The sequence below is a fragment of the Chrysoperla carnea genome, chromosome 3 (assembly GCF_905475395.1).
Source record: "Chrysoperla carnea chromosome 3, inChrCarn1.1, whole genome shotgun sequence".
NCBI lineage: Eukaryota > Metazoa > Arthropoda > Insecta > Neuroptera > Chrysopidae > Chrysoperla > Chrysoperla carnea.
In genome coordinates this window covers 85655499-85677470 of record NC_058339.1, presented here as the reverse complement: position 1 = coordinate 85677470, position 21972 = coordinate 85655499, and the positions used below count along the sequence as shown (strand labels likewise).

Genomic DNA, 21972 nt, shown 5'->3' with positions numbered 1-21972 from the left:
TTTCTTTAAAATTACAATTGGGTATTTATCTCGAAAACTGTGAATTTATCAGAAACTATACATTTTTCCGAAAATTTATAAGAAAGCAATATTATAAACTGTGAAAAATTTGCAAAGTCAATTCACTTGTTTCTGAAAAAATCATTGAAATTTCCAAAGTATAAAAAGATAGAATCGATTTTGAAAAAAAAAAGAATAAAATCTATTATCGAAAAATTGCAATCAAAAACTTCCAAGCAAACAAAAAAATCAATGAAAGTGCGCCTTCACCATATTCCTATTTTATAGTAATTTTCAAGTTTTAATTTTCTAAACCTGTTAATAATTTTGAAGTATAAATTTTCATATCATATCAAAACAGTTGGAAAAATCTCCACTTTTTCTTGAAATCAATTAAAAGTTAGTAACATATTTCAAAAATTTCCCGTATTTTTATGGTAGATATCTACCACGTTAATAAAATTTAAAAAATGACGAATTAAAAAAACTAAGAACATTGCTAAAACAAGTCAGCAATTTATTGTTATGATCAATATTTTTGGTATTCAAAAATGTAATATCTAATGGTAATGCTAAATTTTTTTAATATATAGTAGCAGAAGCTTTTTTAGATAGTATAGAAAAACTTTCTAAAATAACCTTCTAAGAAACATGATTTTATTTGTACTAAATTTCGAAGAATTTGTTAGATTAGGAAAAATTTCAATATAAAAAAGCGTGGCTCGAAAAATAAAAATATTTTTCCGTAAAACATAGAAGATTTAAAAAAGAGAACTTATCTTGTTTTCTTAGAAATCTAATTTTAGATTAGAAATTATTATTGGATCAATAGAAAACATTCAAAGACATGTTTACTTTCTATGTATTTAGAAAATAACAAAGGATTTATTTTTACCTTATATATTCTTGACCTTACAGGATATTATTAGATGGAAGGGCATCAAATCAATGAGAATCACTTATCGTACAATATTACCAGATTTTATTATATATTCTATTGGGTAATAAACCTTATCCCGGGGTTTTTAGTGCAATCATAGCTTTTTCGGCCATTTTAAACGTCGATTAAAATATCACCCGACAACTTCCGTTGGACCAAGAAGTTATTTTAGCAAGAACTTTAGACTTCCGAAAGTTAGCAGGAATTTTATATTCCTAGACCTCAAAAATCTTATGTTGAAGAAAGTTATTTCCCAAAACTTTTGACATGAATTTTATTTAAATTCAGGTTTTATTAGAAAGTATCCAAATAATCAAAATTTCAATTTTGCTATTTCAAAAGGTCAATTAAAATTTTGTCGCTACCTCCTTCAATAAAAAAAAATCCTGTAGGAATCTTTACAAACAAAAAGTCAACAAGACGTGAAAATATTGAAGAAATATACTTAAATTTTTTAAAAACACAAAGAATCAGACGCAGTTCACTGCCTCGAAATAATAGGGGTTCGATTCACGCTTCGGTGTTTATTTTTTTTTTTATATCGAGCAATTAAAAATTGTACTAAGCATAGACTTTGAAAAGAACAAGAAAAATATTTTTAAGAATCTTGTGTAAGTACACCAGTTATATGGTATTCTTTTAGAAATAACAGTAATGCATTCTTGCAAGGACAAATACCTTCTTGTCTGATTTCTGGAAACAAATTATCCTAAAAATTAATTCAGCTCTTATGTCGTGAAAACATCGCGTCAAGTGAACCCTCGTCAAAATACGTTTCAATAAAAATTACTTTAAAAAAAAGTCAGGAAAACAAACTGATAAAAAATTCATAACATAAAAATCAAATTCCATAAAATTATCGACAATTAATAATGTGAGAAAAAAAAACAGACATCAGGAAGAGAAAAAACGGAGAGTGATAAAATGAATAAGTAATTGACGGTAAAATGTGTTTTAAAATTCACTCTAAAGTATTAAGACTAACAAAAACACAAAAAAAAGAACGCGTACGTATAACGTTAGTCGTTCGTATACGTTATACGTTACGTTATGTATGGCAGAAGAGGAATGTGGCACACGATATCGTTCATTACGTGGTACAGTTTGTAATGATAATGCAACAGAGTAGTTGAATGTACAGCGAACAGAATAATAACATACATAGAGAATTAGTGGTAGTGGTGACGTCGAGCGTCGATCGGCGGTCGATCGGGGACGGCATGCCGAGTTTAATCAGGGTCACGAGTGCCTGTGCTGTCTGTTGAAACGCCACAATAGTGCGCCGCTTACAGCTGGCTGCCTTGCTTGGTTACTATATACATCGCATCGGTTGTGTGTTGGATCATCTCTCAGTCACAGTAGTACAACCACTATACTAAACAACACATATTTATTATCGTGACTCGATTTGCGACGATCGACTATTTCAAATGTTTCTCGTGTTCTCTCCAGACGACAACGTAACTTTATCACAACGAACGTATTTATACGCATTCCATGCGTTCGTTTTTCTTGTGTTTTTGCTTTCATATTTAATTCTTTTTTTTACCTTCCCTTTTTTTATATGTATTATGGGATTACGAAACATTTTATTATTATTTTTTTTTTAACTTTTGTACTTTTTTACGTAAGACTTTGATAACAATCAGAGGTGATTTCTCTTTAAAAAAAAGAAAAATTAAGTACAATTTTCGTATTGTTTTTTTATGCTGACAGACTTTGATGTAAAAAGATGTCTTATAAAGTAAAAAATCACCAACTACACAAAAGTTTACGCATTGTAATAGAAAATTTGATCCTCGCCGAACGTTATTTTCAATAATTGGATGGCGAGATGAAGCTAATTTGTCGAAAGTTTGATGAAAAAAAACGTTAAGATCAGAAAAAATGTATTCGCTTACTTCGAGAAGCCAGGCAAAATTCGTCGTATCTATTCAAGGCTGTCACGTTAATATTCCAAAAAAAAAAAATTACGTTTCTAGCGGCAACATTAAACAGAGAGTTTTGCTTAAAAAATGTACTTCATCTAAACCACTTTTCACATTTTAGGGAACATTATGAATTCTTAATCATCTCTCTCTTAATCGCGTCTTCCTGGCCAAATACACAGCCCGTTTCTTGATTTGGTTCAAAAAGGTTGAAAAACGCTGGATTAACTATTTTAATTGTATTCAAATAAATGAAAACTTGCAGGTTAAGAAACATATTTGAGAAACTCGATAGTTACCAAAGCAGTGTTAATTGTAGTTCTGTTTTCGAAATTTGTACTTACACGATTACGTATCGTTAGAGAAAGTCGAAAATGTTGAATTTACTTGAGAAATACATACCTGAAACAAAAAGAAAAAAAATTTAGTTTCAAAATATCATAAAGTAATAAGAGAAAGTCATCAAAATAATAAAGTAATTAGAGAAAGGATAGTTAAAGAATCTTTAATTAAAGTGTCAATGTTTATATCAGTTTTCGACCTTCACAGAACAGTACAATTCACTCGAAACAAAGAATAGATTTTCAACAAGGGGACCCAGCTTACTTAGTTTTACTATTAAAATTATAAGAATTTAGAACTTAATATATAAATTTAAATTTTGAATATTTTGAAACTAAAATTTTAGGTAAATATAATATTTTCAAAAATAAGTCTCCTCATTCATTTTCTGCAATTTTTCAAGAGCCCTAAAAAATCGTACAACATACTTAAAATTCAAATTTCTAAAGTAATTTTTCACTCAAAAATAAGATTTTGAATATTTTTTGAGTTCATTCTGATTATAATCAGAATTATAAAATTTTTTATTTTAATACTTAAGTACCTTTAGACTTCTTTTTCATTTACATGTAACCAACGAATTATGGATTACCCTTTGAACAAAAAAATGAAACTTAAAGCCTTTGAACAAGCTAATTTTTTGTTGAAACAATATATATTAAGGTTGATCGGACATTCAGATAATGTGTACATAAAAATCTGAATTTTTGAAATTATTTGCTAACTGATAACAAAAAAATTTTTTTTAACAAAATTTTTTTTAAAATCAAACGAAAAATTGGAATTTTTAAAATGATGTGAATTTACTATTTGTTGAACGATTGCATAGAATTTCCAAAATGTTGCACCTTCGTTCTGTAGATGAAAATGTAAAAAACTTCGACTTTCAAAATTTTTAGTAAGTATTGGCTATCAATGTAAGACTCGTATTAGAAATTTTAAAGATACGCCTAAATGAGGCTGTTCCTCGAGCACTCCAAGCAGCCAAATTCGGCAAGCCCAACTTTGCTCTAAGTCTTTGGTTATCAGCGTCCGACACGAGTCTGAAATTCCAAATATATGCCCAAGTTGGGTTATCCTATGAGTTTCTAATGACGCCCTAGTTTGGAATCCTTGCGGCATGCCATGGTTCGTTTTTCCTCATATAAACATAAATAAAGTCTGCATTAGGATTGCCTCATTTTTAAAGCCTCGTTATGTCCGAACTGATCTTTTTGTATGCCTCACAGGTTTTCTAGTAGGGATTTATTCCTTGGTTGTTGATGTTTTTAAAACAAATAAATAATTCTTGAGCCAACAATTTCAATACTAAATTCAAGACAATAAATATTTAAAAATATTCTTGAATCAAGTAACTATTTCTTTGCTACCTTGTTAAGAACCTATTTTCTTGCAACTAGGACTTTTTAGTGTGGTTGCTTTTAAAAAATTAAAAAGTTAACTTCATAATTTTAGAGTTTTCCTTTTAAGAATAAATGTATTTCTATAAAAGTAATCTACCCCAATTACGAATAAGCCAACATAACGAACATCCCTACAATATAGTATTCTTATTATAGCATATATTTTTTTAAATATTTCCCAACAACGTTATGGTTGTTTCCATATTATTTATGTAAAATGGAAAAAAAAATTGTGTGAATTGCACATTATACATACACACACATACTCAGCTGCATTCTGTCGTCATTGATCCGCTAACGTTGTATATAGAGAATGGTTGGGTTTTGTAACTGGGTGGAATAGGTTGGTTAACGATCACACCCCGTTAGTGGAATGGGTTCGACTCCTTTTATGTGTGAGGTCTCTCATAATATGCCGTTGAGCAATGTTCAGTGTTCGTCACTGTCTCTCGTCGTACATAGAAGCCACCTCACTCAAAACACCCATTATGCTGTGTGTTGTATGCCCGCTTGATCCTAGAGCATACACAAAGCTCACAGCGAAAAATGACATCCATACAATTCTATATCTAGCACCTCAATTTCAAATATAGAACCTTCTATATGATTCTATATAATATGTGTATAATAGTACACAATGTTTCAGAATTAACGCTTCCTAATAAAGTGTTTGCCTGATTTCTGGAAACCATGTTAGATTAATAGATGAGATACAGATTTATAGAGCCCATAAACAGTGCTTATTACATATAGTTGTTTTATTTAATAAAAAAAAAAAAGGAAAAATATCTAGGAAGCAAAAGTAAAGAATCCGAGGATGACAATCATGACAATTGAGGCATTCTTTACTTGCTTCCGTGGTGTGAATACTATTTTTCTGCACGACAGAGGCGCAAACCAGCAACTTTGTAGGCAACAGCGAGACGGAAATTGACATTACGCCCCGAGGGGAGAAAACGTTATTTTTAACAGATACTTATGCAAGTATTTAAGGGAAAGTTAGAGCAATGCCGCCATATTACTCATAAAAATGGAAAACTAAACTTGATACCATGACAAAATTTTAAAGTGAAATTAAAATTGATTAAAAAACGAAGAAGTTATAAGCAATCAATTACGTCACTAGAGGGAATCTTCTTCTTCTTCTTCTTTGTTTAATTACAAATTTTAAACGTTCATATCTTGCATACTTGTCAATAAATCAAAGACCTTTGCGCAACAAGTGGCCTGAGGCTTATAAGGCTTTTATTATTTCATAATTCCAATTTTTAGAATAATAGCCCTAGAAGTGAATATAAAGCCGAAATCCCAAATATCTGATTATTGGATGGAGAATTTGGCATGGCTAGGTACAGCCACGAAACTCCAATTTTCAAATTTGACCTTAAAGAATGGGCATGTAAACAAAAATGTTGTAGCACATATCTATTACTCATAAGAAGCAGTTCAATAGACCTACAAACGAAGAGAAAGGACAGACTATCATACCGCGTAGATGAATTACTGTTGAGAAAGATTCATGTAAAATCTGAGTATGTACTTGATTATTAACCATTTTCCAGATTGTTATTTTACGGCAAAGAAGCTTTTCCGGGAATAAAATTAAATAATCCTGAAAATTAGGAAAAATTAGTCTGTTACATTTTGTAAATATATATATTATGTAGTATATATTATGTTCACTTTAGTTTCTGTAACTACACAGTGTAACTCATACCCGTTAATGTCGTATATTTTCCCATCCACCTCCTGCTACTAAAGAGACCCATCTGCTGGTTTGTTTGCCATACTAAACAACGCCAACAACTGGAATTGTATTGATTTCATTTTGTCTCAATTTAACCAGCAACTATTATTTTAGTCAAGTTTTATTTTATTTCATACTTTTTATTATAAAAAATAAAAACTGTTTTTTTCCGTAATTCATTCGATAAGATTGTTATATCCGCCATAATATTATAACTTAAAACTAAAAGCTTAAATTAGTTTTATAGAAAGCTTTGTTGCTATGAAATTATATTTCAATTCTAAAAAGCATTCAGATAAGTATTGCACATTTTGTGGTACTAAATTCTCTTTCTGTTGAGATTGCTTCATTTAAATATTTTCTGATCGATATAGAACTTTACGTAAAAAACCGCCTAAATCTTTGAATTCCAGACACAAAATCACAAAACTAAAATGAAACTCCCTGTAAAATATATTATTAATCGTATAAAAGCTTAAATTAATTCTTAGAAAGCTTTGTTGCTACAAAATTTTATTCCAATTAAGTTATTTTGTTGTGGTACTAAATTACGTTTCTGTTAAGATTGCTTCATTTTAGTTTTCATTTTAATCTTTTCTGATCGATACAGAACTTTACGTAAAAAACCTTTGAAATAATCTTCTCACAACCTCTGAATTTGATATCAAATTAAAATCGTTATTAATCGTATCGGCCCTCATTACTTTCAAACAATTCGTCAAATTTTCAAGTCATGAATGATTCTACGGAGCTAAATTATATGGAAAATATTTTTTCCTATTTTAATTGGTTGTTATATGAGTCAAATTCATAGGCGGGACATCCGCAGATACATTTTTACGAGGAATAAAACTCGTAAATCGTCAAGTGAACCAGAAAAATGTTCCTTCTGTCCGTATTAGAAAACCGACGTGAAAAGATTCAATGCCATCGGAATATTTGCTGAAGACTTAAAGCATACTAAATAATCGGAGAACCAGAAAAGGTTTCTAGACAATCAAATATAATTGAGGAAAAATTAGAAGCTTTCGAATCTGTGAAGAAATGGATATATAAGTAAGATTTAGAATTCTTTAATCGAAGGCTAAAAATAAATTTAAGCTGGTACTAATGGCATTCATTGTATCAAAAAATGTAATACTAGTATAGAATGGTTAGAGATCGTCCTATTTCCAATTAAAAATTATGAATTCAAGTTTATTTTCTACATTACTCATACGAAATCTAACATTTTTATAAAATATATCTTCTAACACGGCATTGAAGGATTTGCATCTTAAAATGCAAACAATAGAAAGTTCTATAAATTACCACAATACCACAAAGGCTATTCCAACTTAACTTGGCACAGTATATTTACATATGATTAATGAAGCGAATTTCATCATATTTGATTATATTCTTGACAGAAAAGAAAAAAAAACCATCAATGCATTTTTTTCGAGACTCCCTGTACAATTATGAAACACGGGTACAAAAACTACGAGATTAGAGACGATATATGTTTATATACTTCGTAAACCGTAAGTATACGAAAATACTTCATTAACAATAAAACACAATCTTAAATACCAACTCATAATAAATAAATTACGCCAGATATATCCTGAGTAATTAAAAAAAAAAACACTAAAGTAGTTCGTAAAAGAAAATAATATTTCAATAAAAACAATATAAAAAACAAAATGACAGAAAAAAAAACTTTTACTTATACCCCAAATAAACTTAATTAAAAAGAAAAACAAAGTTATATATAAAACATATTTTCAACATAACAAATTTGATCAATGCAATGTAATCCCGATTGCCCTCAGAGATGCCAAAAAGTTGGCGACCTATATTGAAAACATCCTCGACAAGTACAATCTACTCTACTAGCACGAGATACGAAAAAAAAAGAAGGAAATACACACAATATCCATATATTAAATAAAGTGAGATAGTTTTGTGGTAGTTGTTTGTGTGTTGTTGTGTTGTCGACGTCTGTGAGGGTGACGGCGCGCCGTAACGCAGCTCAAGTGAGCATGACTACACAAATACATACATAGCTCTCTACGTCGGCTCGCTTATTGTAACACGATATAGTCCCGACGATACCAGGGGTGCCCATACCCAGTCTACCTGTTATAATAAGGTATATAATATGTTCACTACTAACTTTATATAAATAAGGAATTATTGTTGACTGCCGAGTGCCGTTGCCGTTGCCGTTCTTCTGGTAGGTGTTACTCTCCTATTACTTCATTCCCTTTTAATTTGTATCATTATAATCAAATAAAAATCTATTTTAATTAATCAACTGATTCAAAAAAAATAATTATTATTTCTTCATAATTCTTCTTTATTATTATTTTAATTCATTTTCATTTCTATTTAATTAATATTATCTTCATGAAGTTTATTGTTTTTGAATTTAAAACTTAAGGTCAAGGTCACACGATTATTTACAAGTGAAAATAAACAATTGAATGAAATAATTATTGAAATACTCTGCATAGACAGTGACGAATACTAAACTTGAAAACTTGATTTGTTTTAAAAATGAGATGAATATAAAAACAAAAAACATTTATGTCAAATAAAAACATTCTGGCCGCCTTTTAGCAATTTCTAAACAATTTCTATTTGCACCCATTTATACTATCCGGCAGGGTTGGTATTATTATTGTAATAGATGGTATGAGACTATAATCAAAATACTAATTGTTCGAAGCTATCTAGAAGTTATCAATCTTCTACCTTGTTTTTGGAGAAAACTTACTCGTAATGTTCTAGCCTAATTTGCACATTCAATGATAAAGAAACATGTTTACGAAAAAATGTTTCAAACAAAAGTTTTTTTTTAATAACGAAAATGTTTTACATTAAACTTTTGTTCTATCCCGTACGGTTTACAAGATGGATCTTGCGTAGTCAAGACTTATGTAATGATTGACTTATGTTTTAATTTACGAATTCAAACACACTCACTCTTTACGTCATGAGCACGCTATACAAATTTGCTTGATATCTCCTTTTGTTGTTGAGTTATCGTGATAACTTAAGGACGGAAATTAAAGCAAATTAGGTGATTTTATAAAATTATATTTAACACCTATAAAAAAATTTTGTTCGTATCATCAATATTTCTACTCGAAACATACTTGGGACTTAAATTAGTATACCTCGATATATATTTAATATTCACAGGGTATAAAATGACGGATGTTAAATAATATAAACTTCTGTGAACATAAAAATTACTTTTTTCTATAACAAACATAAAACGGGCAAATTTATGAAGGATCCTCTTATGAAACCGATATCCGTCATTTTTTATGTTTGTAAGTTTTGATGTGGCTAACATATCAATGAATTTCCAGGATATTTCTGTACTTACTGAATGACTTAATAAAACCTTACAAAAAAAAAAAAAAAAAAAAAAAAAAAAAAAAAAAAAAAAACAGATATAGTTGTAGGTGACAGAATGGTTGGAATAAAAGCCTGGTTATTAAAGCCCCCCCCCCCAAATGAGTGAAATTTTTGATTACAAAATAATTTCTTCGAACCAAATGGAAATATGTGAAAGTGAATGATTTTAGGCTTAAAAAAAGTAAAACGTACCTTTCGATAGTTCGTCGAAAATTTAAATTATATCTTATTTTAATCTCTACAGTTTTCAACGAAGCGAGATTTGTAAAGACTATTTTCATATATGTGGGTGGCATAAAAAAATTAGCGTGTGTGATATTAGTGAAAAAGCTTGAAAGTAAATCACCCTAATCGTTTTTCTTGAAATTTGCTGCCTAAGTTAACTTTAATAAAATTAGAATTTTTTGTATAGCCCTGAATATGAAAACTTGATCTTGTGATAAACGATTGTATACAGAATTTCAAGTGCACAAAAAATTTGGTTTTCCTATAAAGTACTACTGAATTCTTATACTTCTTAAAAAAAAAAAAAAAAAAAAAAAAATTTCACTTGAAAGTAGTATAAATTTTATCTTAATTTATTAAAAGTCTATCAGTAGTAAATCAGTTTAAACAATTTTATAAAAAAAATACTACTAAGGTTCTACCGAGATTTGAACTCGGATCGCTGGATTCAAAGTCCAGAGTGCTAACCATTACACCATAGAACCGATGTTCAAAATATTACACTTCTTGTAAGACTTGACATGTATTTGATGTTCATATTCTGTTTGTATGCTTTAATTAAAAAAGAAATTTTGCAATTAAGCATTTATTCTTTATCAAAATTTTAAGTTTGTAAACAATTTACTAAATTAAATTACAAGCAGTTTATGAAGTTTCTACTCAACGGTTCTATGGTGTAATGGTTAGCACTCTGGACTTTGAATCCAGCGATCCGAGTTCAAATCTCGGTAGAACCTAAATTTTTAAGGTAAATTTTAAAATTGGTTTTCCTGGCTATTTAATTTCAAGATGATAAAGTGTTTTCCACTATACTTTTTCTTAATTGTTTTAGAAGTACACATACATTGAAGACATACTACAGTTTAACGTTAAACGTTATAATGACGTCATCATTGTAAAGTGTTAATTTTTCCAAAATGATCCATATATCAGTGATTTTATTCTAATTAAAAATTGTTATTGTTACGATTACAACCTTTTTTTTATTAAAAAAACGTTTTGTGAATAGTGTGGTACTAAAGTAACGAAAATTGGAGTAGTTCACTTGACTATTACACAAAAAATTTCTTAAAAAATTACCTGAAATCGATCCGAAAAATCGTTCTTTGGATGGAATTTCAAACAATATCACAGAAACCAACGAAAGCGAATTTTAATTTTACGTGTTAAAATTTATTATTTTGCAATTGTCTTAAAAGTTCTTCAAAAAAAATTGAAGTAATCATCAACAAATTATGAATTCAGAATTTGACAAAACTCGGTATTCGAACTGATTTTGAAATATATGAAGGCTAATATTTTGGAATTTTGGAGATATTCTCAGCGGTATCTTAAGATCTATTGGTCTCCTCGTTATGGGAGTATGTAGTAGTGTATATTCAAAATAATAGACACTAAAAACTTTGGATTTCATAAACCGAGCAAAAATAAGAAATATACAGTTTCTAAACTTTGTCAATTTTCTTCGATTTCCACAATAACTTGCGATGATTTCTGAAAATGATTTAGAAATTTTATTTGTTAATTAATCATACTTTTCTACGTTTTTTGTGAAAAATTAATATCGATTCTCTGAATGGTTTATGAGAAATTATTATCAAAGTCAGTGTTTTTACCTAAGAAAGTTTTTTGGGCACAGTTCATAATATTGGTATGATTTTAAAGCTTCAAATTTGAGGAATATCGATAAAAGGTTTTAATGTAAGTGATAACATTTTTAAAAGCACTTATTGACTTAAGAACCAACATTCATTATGACTTCTTCATATATTCACCATGAAAATTTTTGATATTTGATTTATCCTTAAACGTACAGAGAAACAATATACAGAAGGCGTATTAACTACTAATTGATTGACATACAAAATTTCAATTTGTTTGCTAACTTTTTCGTTTTGGTATCGAAATGTCTTAAATAAATTCCATATTATTTACTACCTGTGTTTACAATTTAGATCAAGTAGCTAACATTGATTTTCAACGGGTTTTAATGATTGTCTAAAAGATTTTTCAACCCCAATTTAACTACAATTACCTAAATTTAGTTGCCACAGATACAAACATATATTTATAAAATAAAATAAAATACACGTCAAACTACAATTACGCAGCTAAAATGAAAATCATTTCACTCAATTGAATTTATTTAATATAATATAATAATATTATGATTATTTGTTGACAACAGGATCTAACAGGATAAAAGTAAATATTTACCACCCCTAAATGATTAAACATAATATATATAAATATATATATAAATTGTACACCCATACATACTCTACATACATTGGGAGGTTTATAGTAACAAAACGAACTTGAAGAGTTGTTGGCGTAACTACTGCGTTCTGCAATGGTGGTTCTCGTTATATTCATGGTCGTTGTGTTATCACGAAGACATCAGGACGTCGGTTTAATCAATAATTAGGTACTGCCACAAAAGCGCTCATTTTCTCTCCCACTTCTGTGCCTGTACACCCCTTTTTCATACTGTGTACTATTTGGTATAGTAACTCCTGGGTAGGCTATAGGTGTATATGTGTATATTATAACAATCATTACCATTTACTATGAATAGCAAGCAAAACAACTAGGAATATTATTATGGGTGACGTCCGTAATTACAACTGAAACTGATTCTATAACCTCGAATAACCTTACCTACCGTAGCTGTAGTACACGGATACAGATATGTATCATATTATTTATTCAAGAAAAAATATACCAAGACTTAAAGAAGTCCTGGTGCGAACGATTCTTAGTTGTGAGACTAGTAGCTTCCTGAGTAAATCCCCATATATTATAAATGTGAAAGAAAAGTTGTATGTTTGTTTGTTTTTGCCGCTTTCAGGCAAAAACTACTGAACGGATTTGACATGAGCAATACACAAGGAACAATTTATAAGGATATATTTAAAAGAAAATTTAAAAAAAAAAAATTAATCTGACATTTCACTGTATCATCTAGAGCATCATTTTGAACCTTAATTTAAAGATTTCTGTACAAATGATAGCGGTAGTTTTTACCAGTCTTTAATTTTAAATCCGGCAAAGCGGGCGGGTATCAAGTTATTGTATAATAATTATTTAAGTAGTATGTTCATCTGACATTCAAACACTTTTTCTGTATATTGAGCATCCGTTGAGTACTTTTATACCATGTATATATGAAATATACATATATATATTAAGTTTAGTCCCAAGTTTGTAACGCTTAAAAATATTGACGCTACGAAAAAAATTTTGGTATAGGTAAATCGATCGGAAATCGATCCAAAATATCGTTTTTTTCGAAAATTACTCGGCCAAATAATTTTTTACGATTTTTTCGAATTTTTCTAAGGGGTAGTACCCCTTGAAAAAATTGCAAAAAATCGAAAAATCGGTTTCATTTAACGATTGGCCGAATAATTCTCGAGATAATACCAGAAATCGATCCGAAATATCGTTTTTTTCGAAAATTACTCGGCCAATCGCCAAATAAACTCGATTTTTGAATTTCTTGGGTCAAAATTACCTTGTAAACTGAGTTTCATCAAATTCCGAAACATATAATTTTATACGATTTTTTCGAATTTTTCTAAGGGGTACCCCTTGAAAAAATTGCAAAAAATCGATACAAATTTATCGTCTCCAATTTCGATAAAACTCTGTATATAAGGTAATTTTGACCCAAAAAATACAAAAATCGGTTTCATTTAACGATTGGCCGAATAATTCTCGAGATAATACCGGAAATCGATCCAAAATGTCGTTTTTTTCGAAAATTTCTCGGCCAATCGCCAAATAAACTCGATTTTTGAATTTCTTGGGTCAAAATTACCTTGTAAACTGAGTTTCATCAAATTCCGAAACATATAATTTTATACGATTTTTTCGAATTTTTCTAAGGGGTACCCCTTGAAAAAATTGCAAAAAATCGATACAAATTTATCGTCTCCAATTTCGATAAAACTCTGTATATAATTTAATTTTGACCCAAAAAATACAAAAATCGGTTTCATTTAACGATTGGCCGAATAATTCTCGAGATAATACCGGAAATCGATCCAAAATGTCGTTTTTTTCGAAAATTTCTCGGCCAATCGCCAAATAAACTCGATTTTTGAATTTCTTGGGTCAAAATTACCTTATAAACTGAGTTTCATCAAATTCCGAAACAAATAATTTTATACGATTTTTTCGAATTTTTCTAAGGGGTACCCCTTGAAAAAATTGCAAAAAATCGATACAAATTTATCGTCTCCAATTTCGATAAAACTCTGTATATAATTTAATTTTGACCCAAAAAATACAAAAATCGGTTTCATTTAACGATTGGCCGAATAATTCTCGAGATAATACCGGAAATCGATCCAAAATGTCGTTTTTTTCGAAAATTTCTCGGCCAATCGCCAAATAAACTCGATTTTTGAATTTCTTGGGTCAAAATTACCTTATAAACTGAGTTTCATCAAATTCCGAAACAAATAATTTTATACGATTTTTTCGAATTTTTCTAAGGGGTTGAGGGATTTAACGATTGGCCGAATAATTCTCGAGATAATATCGGAAATTGATCCGAAATATCGTTTTTTTCGAAAATTACTCGGCCAATCGCCAAATAAACTCGATTTTTGAATTTCTTGGGTCATAATTACCTTCTTAACTGATTTTCATCAAATTCCGAAACAAATAATTTTTTACGATTTTTTCGAATTTTTCTAATCATAAGTCATAAGGTCATTTGGTTCTTTGCTGCGTAGGACCTATCTTGTAAACCGTTAGAGATGGAACAAAAATTTAAATTTAAAAAATGTTCCTTATAAAATATTAAACAACATTTTTTCGTAAACATTTCTGTTTACCCGTGAGAGCACAAAATTGTATAGTATGTATGTTATGGTTATATCAGTTATAGTATCAGACAGAGTAATCAACACTGTCCATACATGGTATTTCGACAATTAACTCAGTCAATTGTTTGTTTTCTCTTGTTTCTTAATAAAAAGACTGGTTAACAATGTATGGGAGTGCTTAATTTATAGAGAGAAGTCCCACGGTCATAAAAAGTAGACGCAAAGGAGAATTATGGTCCCTCTTGCCTTAGAGTTTCTTAAGAAAAAAGATCGTTGACCTTGTTATGACCTCGAAGATCATGGCGAAAGTCATATTTGAACGTAAAATATTCTGGTCTTTCCAAATCCACAATAAAAAAATAGCGATTCCCATTTGAAAAATCGATTATTCGCAACACCTTACTCAATATAATTTACATTTTCGATTTTCGGGGTAAGTAAAATGATTTTCTGTAACGAAAATAATATTAAAAAATTTAAATAATACACGTGTTACCAAAATTACAAAAATTCAAGGATGAAAATTTGAATCCGTTGGGAAATATTCTATTACGGAATAAAAAGTTTACTTAATATCAAGTTTTATAAATTGATCTTATTAAAGACGTTTCAAAGCAAAACTTTCAAAAGGTTTTTTGAAAGTTAATTAATTAATGAAAAAATTGACATTCTCTCAGTGAAGAAAATATCCGTACGGGATTTTTTGGTAGATCGCAGATTACTTGCTTAGATAGAGATTATTATTAGCACTGAATGATTCAGGGTAGAAGATACATTTTCATTTTGATATAACGACGGAAACCTAAAAATTAATTTCCATGATAAAAAATATAACTTCAATTATCCTTAATTTTATGGAATACATTAAATTAAGATCACTCATAAAAAGTTATACATTTGAATAGATGAAATTTTTAATGACATAATTAAAATTCGAACCTAACTTTAACCAAAGCAAGGACCAAACTTTTAACAAACAGTAAAAATGATTCATGTTAATAGTCAATTGCCTTTCAGTGTATCCTATCTACTCTGTGTATCCTCGACTTTATTTTTCAGATTTACCCACTAATAGTTATCAAGTTACAAAAATTAATTGACTATTAAACATCAACTTACTCATTGAACTGCAGTCAATCATTGTTTGAGCTGAAAGCTAGGAACAACAATTGATTTGTTATTAATTGTTGATTAATTATCTTTAGTTATTAAATCAAAATGTTGGTAGGGTGGACAGTAGACCCACCTGCGAACAGTCATTTTCTATCCTTTAATGTTTATCCTAAGCGTACAATATAATAAAGGATATAATAGTTTCCGTCTTGTCAAGTCCACAGAATTGATTTAACTGAAAGTCTCATAAAAAATAAGTAGAACATACTTGTTGAAAAACAAGTGCATTTATTTTAATAGAGAATTATTCATTATTTTCGTGATTTAAATTTACTCTTAACTCGAAAATCGATGATTCGTACATTGCCTCTTTAAGAAAAGATTCTTTTTTATGAGATATTTTAATACAATAAAAACAAAAACGTTTCAAAATAAATCGTGCTTTATTTTGTAGCTTAGATTTCCCAACTTGTTTGCAGGCCTGATTAAAGATGTAGAAAATTTTCAACTACACCAATGACTTGAATTATACGTAGAATGTTAATTTGAGGGTGTTCAAATTTTTAATTTCACAATTTTTCTAGGTAAGTCAAATTTTTGGTACAGGAGTTTATAAAATCACCTAATTAGTTCATATTCATTTGTCCATCTGTTAGTCCGTCCGTGAGTAAGATAACTGAAAAGTGAATAATATCGAGTTGAAATTGAGCAACGTATGTTCATTTTCAAACAAAAGGTTGATCATTTGAAAGCCTCGATCAATTCCAAATGCTTGTTCATTTTTAGCTGGATAAATGGTATTTTAAATGGTGGTCAATTTCATTTTTACAAATGAAACTCTATACTTATAAACACGAAATTATTGAGAATTTTTTCGAATTACTTTCAGACTTTTTTGCAAATGTGAAGTTAAACAAGACAGCCTTTATAGGATATATTTCAACAGATAATTCAGTCAATTGTTTTTTTCGCTTGTTTTTATTCATAATTTCTCGAAATACATTGTACAGTTACCTAGGCTCTAACATTTAGATAATTTTACACGACGAAGTTTAAATATAGGTTTTGTCAGAGTACCTACACATTCTAGGAATGTTGAAAAATATCGAATTATACTTCGACAAAAATCGTGTAATATAGGTGGTACACAAAAAAAAAAGAAAAAAAAAATATATATATATATATATATATTTTTCTTGATTTGAATATGGGATACACGTTTGGAAGGATAATAATATGAGAGCTTGAAAATGATTGTATGTACGTTCGATGATATAGGCAATACTCAATACATGTGATATCATCGAACAGTGAACAGATATAGATGATTTGTGCATATATACAACAGATCAAAACTAAGGGAACATAACACATATATATAGTTATTATTATACACGATATATACGAAATCGCTTGCGAAAACCTCGAACTGAGAGCTAGTAACATAGCAAAATAATTTCAACCTCGTATACTCGTCTCTGGTCACAGATGAAGTGGAGTGTACAAATCAATAATAGGGAGAGAAGTGTGTTAGCACACACATACATATAATATACATATACATGTATAGGATGTTCTAAGAATAGTGAATCGAACCACTACCCACAATGTAAAATTCTTAACACGTCGATAAACCAGGTTTTTGTCACTCAGAAAGCATGACAAAAATTCCATCTTATGTCTGAAGAATGCACCACTGAGATCGGATGTTAAAGAGTGTCTGCCAAAAATTTGGTTGCCATCCATGTTAATGCAGCACAAAAAAATAATTTTGCACGTCCCGTAATTTAAGAAATGAAGCCGCATAAAGGCTAAGAGTTGCAAGTACACTAATAACTTTTAACTTAATAACAAAATTTTAGTCTCAAAACGTTGAGGCAAAAAAAGTCAACAGACAAAAATAGTTTATAACCGTCGAAAAGATGAGATTCTAAACATTTTTAATCAAATATTTAACATAAATCGTGCAATAATCGTTAATGTCGAACATATCAAATTTTTATCAAAATTTGTTTTCACTTATATCCCTAGGTTTTGGGGGGAGAGGGTGTAGGGGCCAATGTCTGCCACTGTTGTTGTAAAGTTTGTGCGATCGTTATGAAAGTTATTTGGCAAGCGGCAGAAATTTTTTAAATTTTAAATTAGGTACTTTGTTTTACAGCAGTATTCTATTTTTCCATAATGTACATGTTGTAACAAAAAAATAGCACCTCAGTTTATCCTGTTAGGAGCCACATTTTCTGAGTTTACAGCAACCCCACTCCCATCCGAAACCGCCAAAGTTTTGAGAGGCCTTAATTTTTCCTGGATTATAAAAAAAGGATGCTTCGACTTACCGTTGCTTCCAGACGGTTAGGGCTCACCCCCCCCCCCAAATTTCTACACCCCCTCTAAAATGGCGAATCTGCCACATATATATATCCTATGAGAAAAAATGCTCCACATCGACTCACGAGCTTATTTACTACGCGGCAGAAAATAGAGTTTATGGCTTTTTTTACATGCTACATCCTAGAATAGTACACAACAAATTTTCAGAAAATTATTTTTAAACATTGTGATTAAATCATTAGTTCATCATATCCGTAACGTCCTGTATATATACATAAACATTGATTTTCATGAGCTGAATGTCGGAAACAGCGGCATACAATCATACCATCATCATTCTCAAACTACTACTTTTTTTCACCTCCATTTCACCACCCGTTATCCTCTCTCCCCCTACCAACCCGTGTGATACTCTCGGTATGTCTCACTTTATTATTCTAGCCCACCTACTACATCAACAGTCCTTTTTATCCTGTTGTCCTACTCCACCACCATATTACCGACCAACCAAAACTCTTTTATCATCAGGAATTCCGATGTGCTCGCTTGCTTGCTACGATTACTTCGCCTGTTCTCAGTGTTATTACCAAGTCAAGGATATACAAAACATACATACATACATATTTGTTATATAGATATAATACAACAAGAAATTACATTCCATAAAAGGCAAACACAGATGCTTTTTACTTGTTACTATTTTCAAAACAAATTATTACTGGACTAAGGACTATTATCTCTTCTATTTATAATTAAATCTTAAAACTTACAGTTGAAAATTATTTGTTCTAGTTTCATAAAATTATTACATCGAATAACATTTATAAAGATTTACACAAGTAAACTGCGGGCAAATTTTACATTCAATTTCACAGATGATAAAAACATTTTAAAACACTTCAATATGAACTACTAGCTGTTACCCGCCCGCTTTGCGTGGCGTAAAGGCAACATCCCCACTTGCACCCCTCCCTCCACATTTCCTTGCGTTGGATAACAGTTTTGTAATGTACACGTCATGCTCTTTTATTTGATACCCCACTTAGGTATATTTGTAAATATTCTATATTTCCTTCCCACTTTCTCGCTACACCTTTCTACCCTCCGAAGGTTAAAAAAATTTCTAAATGTAATTTAAAACATTCTGACCAAGTTTTGAACTACATATTAAAAGTCATAATTTAAAAATATGAATTTTTTATTCATGAACACCCCCGCAACCCCCCTTGTGGGTGGAATTTCGTAAAATCCGTTCTTAGCTGACCTCTACTTGGCAAAAGGAATATTCCTGCCAAACTTCAAGTCTCTAGGTCTTATAGTTCCAGAGATATCGTGATGAGTGACTATCTATATAGATCTATAGAAAGTCTCCTATATATATATAGAAGATTGTATTGAAACAGAGTATAAAATTATTTACTTTCATAGTGTCTAACCTAAACTTTAAATATAATACATCACCTCTTTAATAAAATTAATTTTAACAAGTGAAAACAAACAATTGACTGAGTTAATTGTTGAAATACCATGCATAGTCAGTGTTGATTTCTTTATCACATTACACATACATACATGTGACACATACATAACTGATAATCAAGTATAGTATACTTGATTCCATACAAATCGCCACAGTTAAAACATTCTAAGTGTACAGGTGTACTAATCATATGTTATGTTATAATAGTAACACATAGAATGTTTTAAAACGAGCGTTTTTTTGACATGTGTACATATTATAAAATTTCCGCATAATTGGCTCCCTCACGGGTAAACAGTGATGTTTACGAAAAAATGTTTCAAACAAAAGTTGTTTAATTTTTGATAAGGAACATTTTTTACATTTAAACTTTTGTTCTATCTCTAAAGGTTTACAAGATGAGTCCTACGGACCCAAGACCCAATTGACCTATGATGCTCATTTACGAACTTGACCTCACTTTTTACGTCCCGAGTACGCTGTAAAAATTTCAGCTCGATATCTTTTTCGTTTTTGAGTTATCGTGTCCACAGAGGGACGGACGGACGGACAACCGGAAATGGACTAATTAGGTGATTTTATGAACACCTATGACAAAATTTTTTTCCTAGCTTCATTATTTTTAAGCGTTACAAACTTTGGACTAAACTTAATATATTATGTATATTTCATATATACATGGTATAGTAAATTTTTTCCAAAAACGCTTTTTTTGCAGGCAAGCCTAAACCATTTTCTTTTCTGATACCAATTTCAATTAAGCTTTTAATTTCACAAAAAAAACCTAAATATAAATTTTCACAATTTTAACATAAATTAAAAAATAAAAAACATTGGAAAATCAATTATAGGAAATGCAGAAAATAATATAAATAGCATAAACATATCGCGTTTCCATAAATTTTATTTACTTTCCTTGAACGGAAACGAAGTTAAGTGTAACATATTTATTATACAGAGTGTTTACCGCAAATTCTTTACTCGACATTTATATAAGTTTTGACAAATTTCTTTCAATTTTATGTATAACATTTGACATTTTCTATAAAATTAATTGAATACTTCATACGGTTAAAATACCTTTTGACAGAGAAACCATATTTAAAAGTATTTCTTATTACATTACTTACATTACATTGTAAACTTATGAACCGAAATAAACAATAAAACCTTCAAAAAGTATAAATAATTCTCAACAGTTCTTTTTTGCAATTTTGAGTCAAATAGTGCCAATCTTATAGAGTATAAAGCTTTTTAAGGGCCCGTCAACGGAAGAGATATAGTTATTTGACAAAAACCTGTTCAGGTAAGATTATCAATCCTCCCCAATTGACTGATGACGTCATAAAGTTCAAAAATTCGATCTATTTGATAACACCGGCAAATTTGATCCGATCTTATTGGAATTTTTTTTGAAACCCACTAATTTTGGGTCATTCTTTTCAGCTGTAATGTCAGTTTTTCCCTAGCTAACATTTATGTGCTTGATTCTGGGACCAAGACTCCACATTCTTGAAACCTATTAGAGCTAGGTTAATTTTGATCACAAATTTGAAAAATACGACCCAAATTTAGTAGGATTACATACTTGGTTTATCGAAATTGGATAAAATTTGGATGTGATAGAGCAAAATCAAATTTTTTGGATTCTGATGACGTCATAAAGTTCAAAAATTCGATTTTTTTGATAACACCGGCAAATTTGATCCGATCTTATTGGAATTTTTTTTGAAACCCACTAATTTTGGGTCCTTCTTTTCAGCTGTAATGTCAGTTTTTCCCTAGCTAACATTTATGTGCTTGATTCCGGGACCAGGACTCCACATTCTTGAAACCTATTAGAGCTAGGTTAATTTTGATCACAAATTTGAAAAATACGACCTAAATTTAGTAGGATTACATACTTGGTTTATCGAAATTGGATAAAATTTGGATGTGATAGAGCAAAATCAAATTTTTTGGATTCTGATGACGTCATAAAGTTCAAAAATTCGATTTTTTTGATAACACCGGCAAATTTGATCCGATCTTATTGGAATTTTTTTTGAAACCCACTAATTTTGGGTCCTTCTTTTCAGCTGTAATGTCAGTTTTTCCCTAGCTAACATTTATGTGCTTGATTCCGGGACCAGGACTCCACATTCTTGAAACCTATTAGAGCTAGGTTAATTTTGATCACAAATTTGAAAAATACGACCTAAATTTAGTAGGATT

At 30.0% G+C, this 21972-nt stretch overlaps 1 protein-coding gene and 2 non-coding genes across 5 annotated transcripts in view; 1 reads left to right on the top strand and 2 right to left on the bottom strand.

The window, feature by feature from the left end:
• The window catches only part of LOC123297011 (serine/threonine-protein kinase tousled-like 2), a 271600-nt gene that overhangs the window by 210057 nt on the left and 39571 nt on the right, over nt 1-21972 (bottom strand). The window lies entirely within an intron of this gene.
• On the bottom strand, nt 10410-10481 carry Trnaq-uug. The gene has a single exon. It is a non-coding gene; the product is annotated as a tRNA-Gln (tRNA).
• Trnaq-uug lies at nt 10662-10733 on the top strand. The gene has a single exon. It is a non-coding gene; the product is annotated as a tRNA-Gln (tRNA).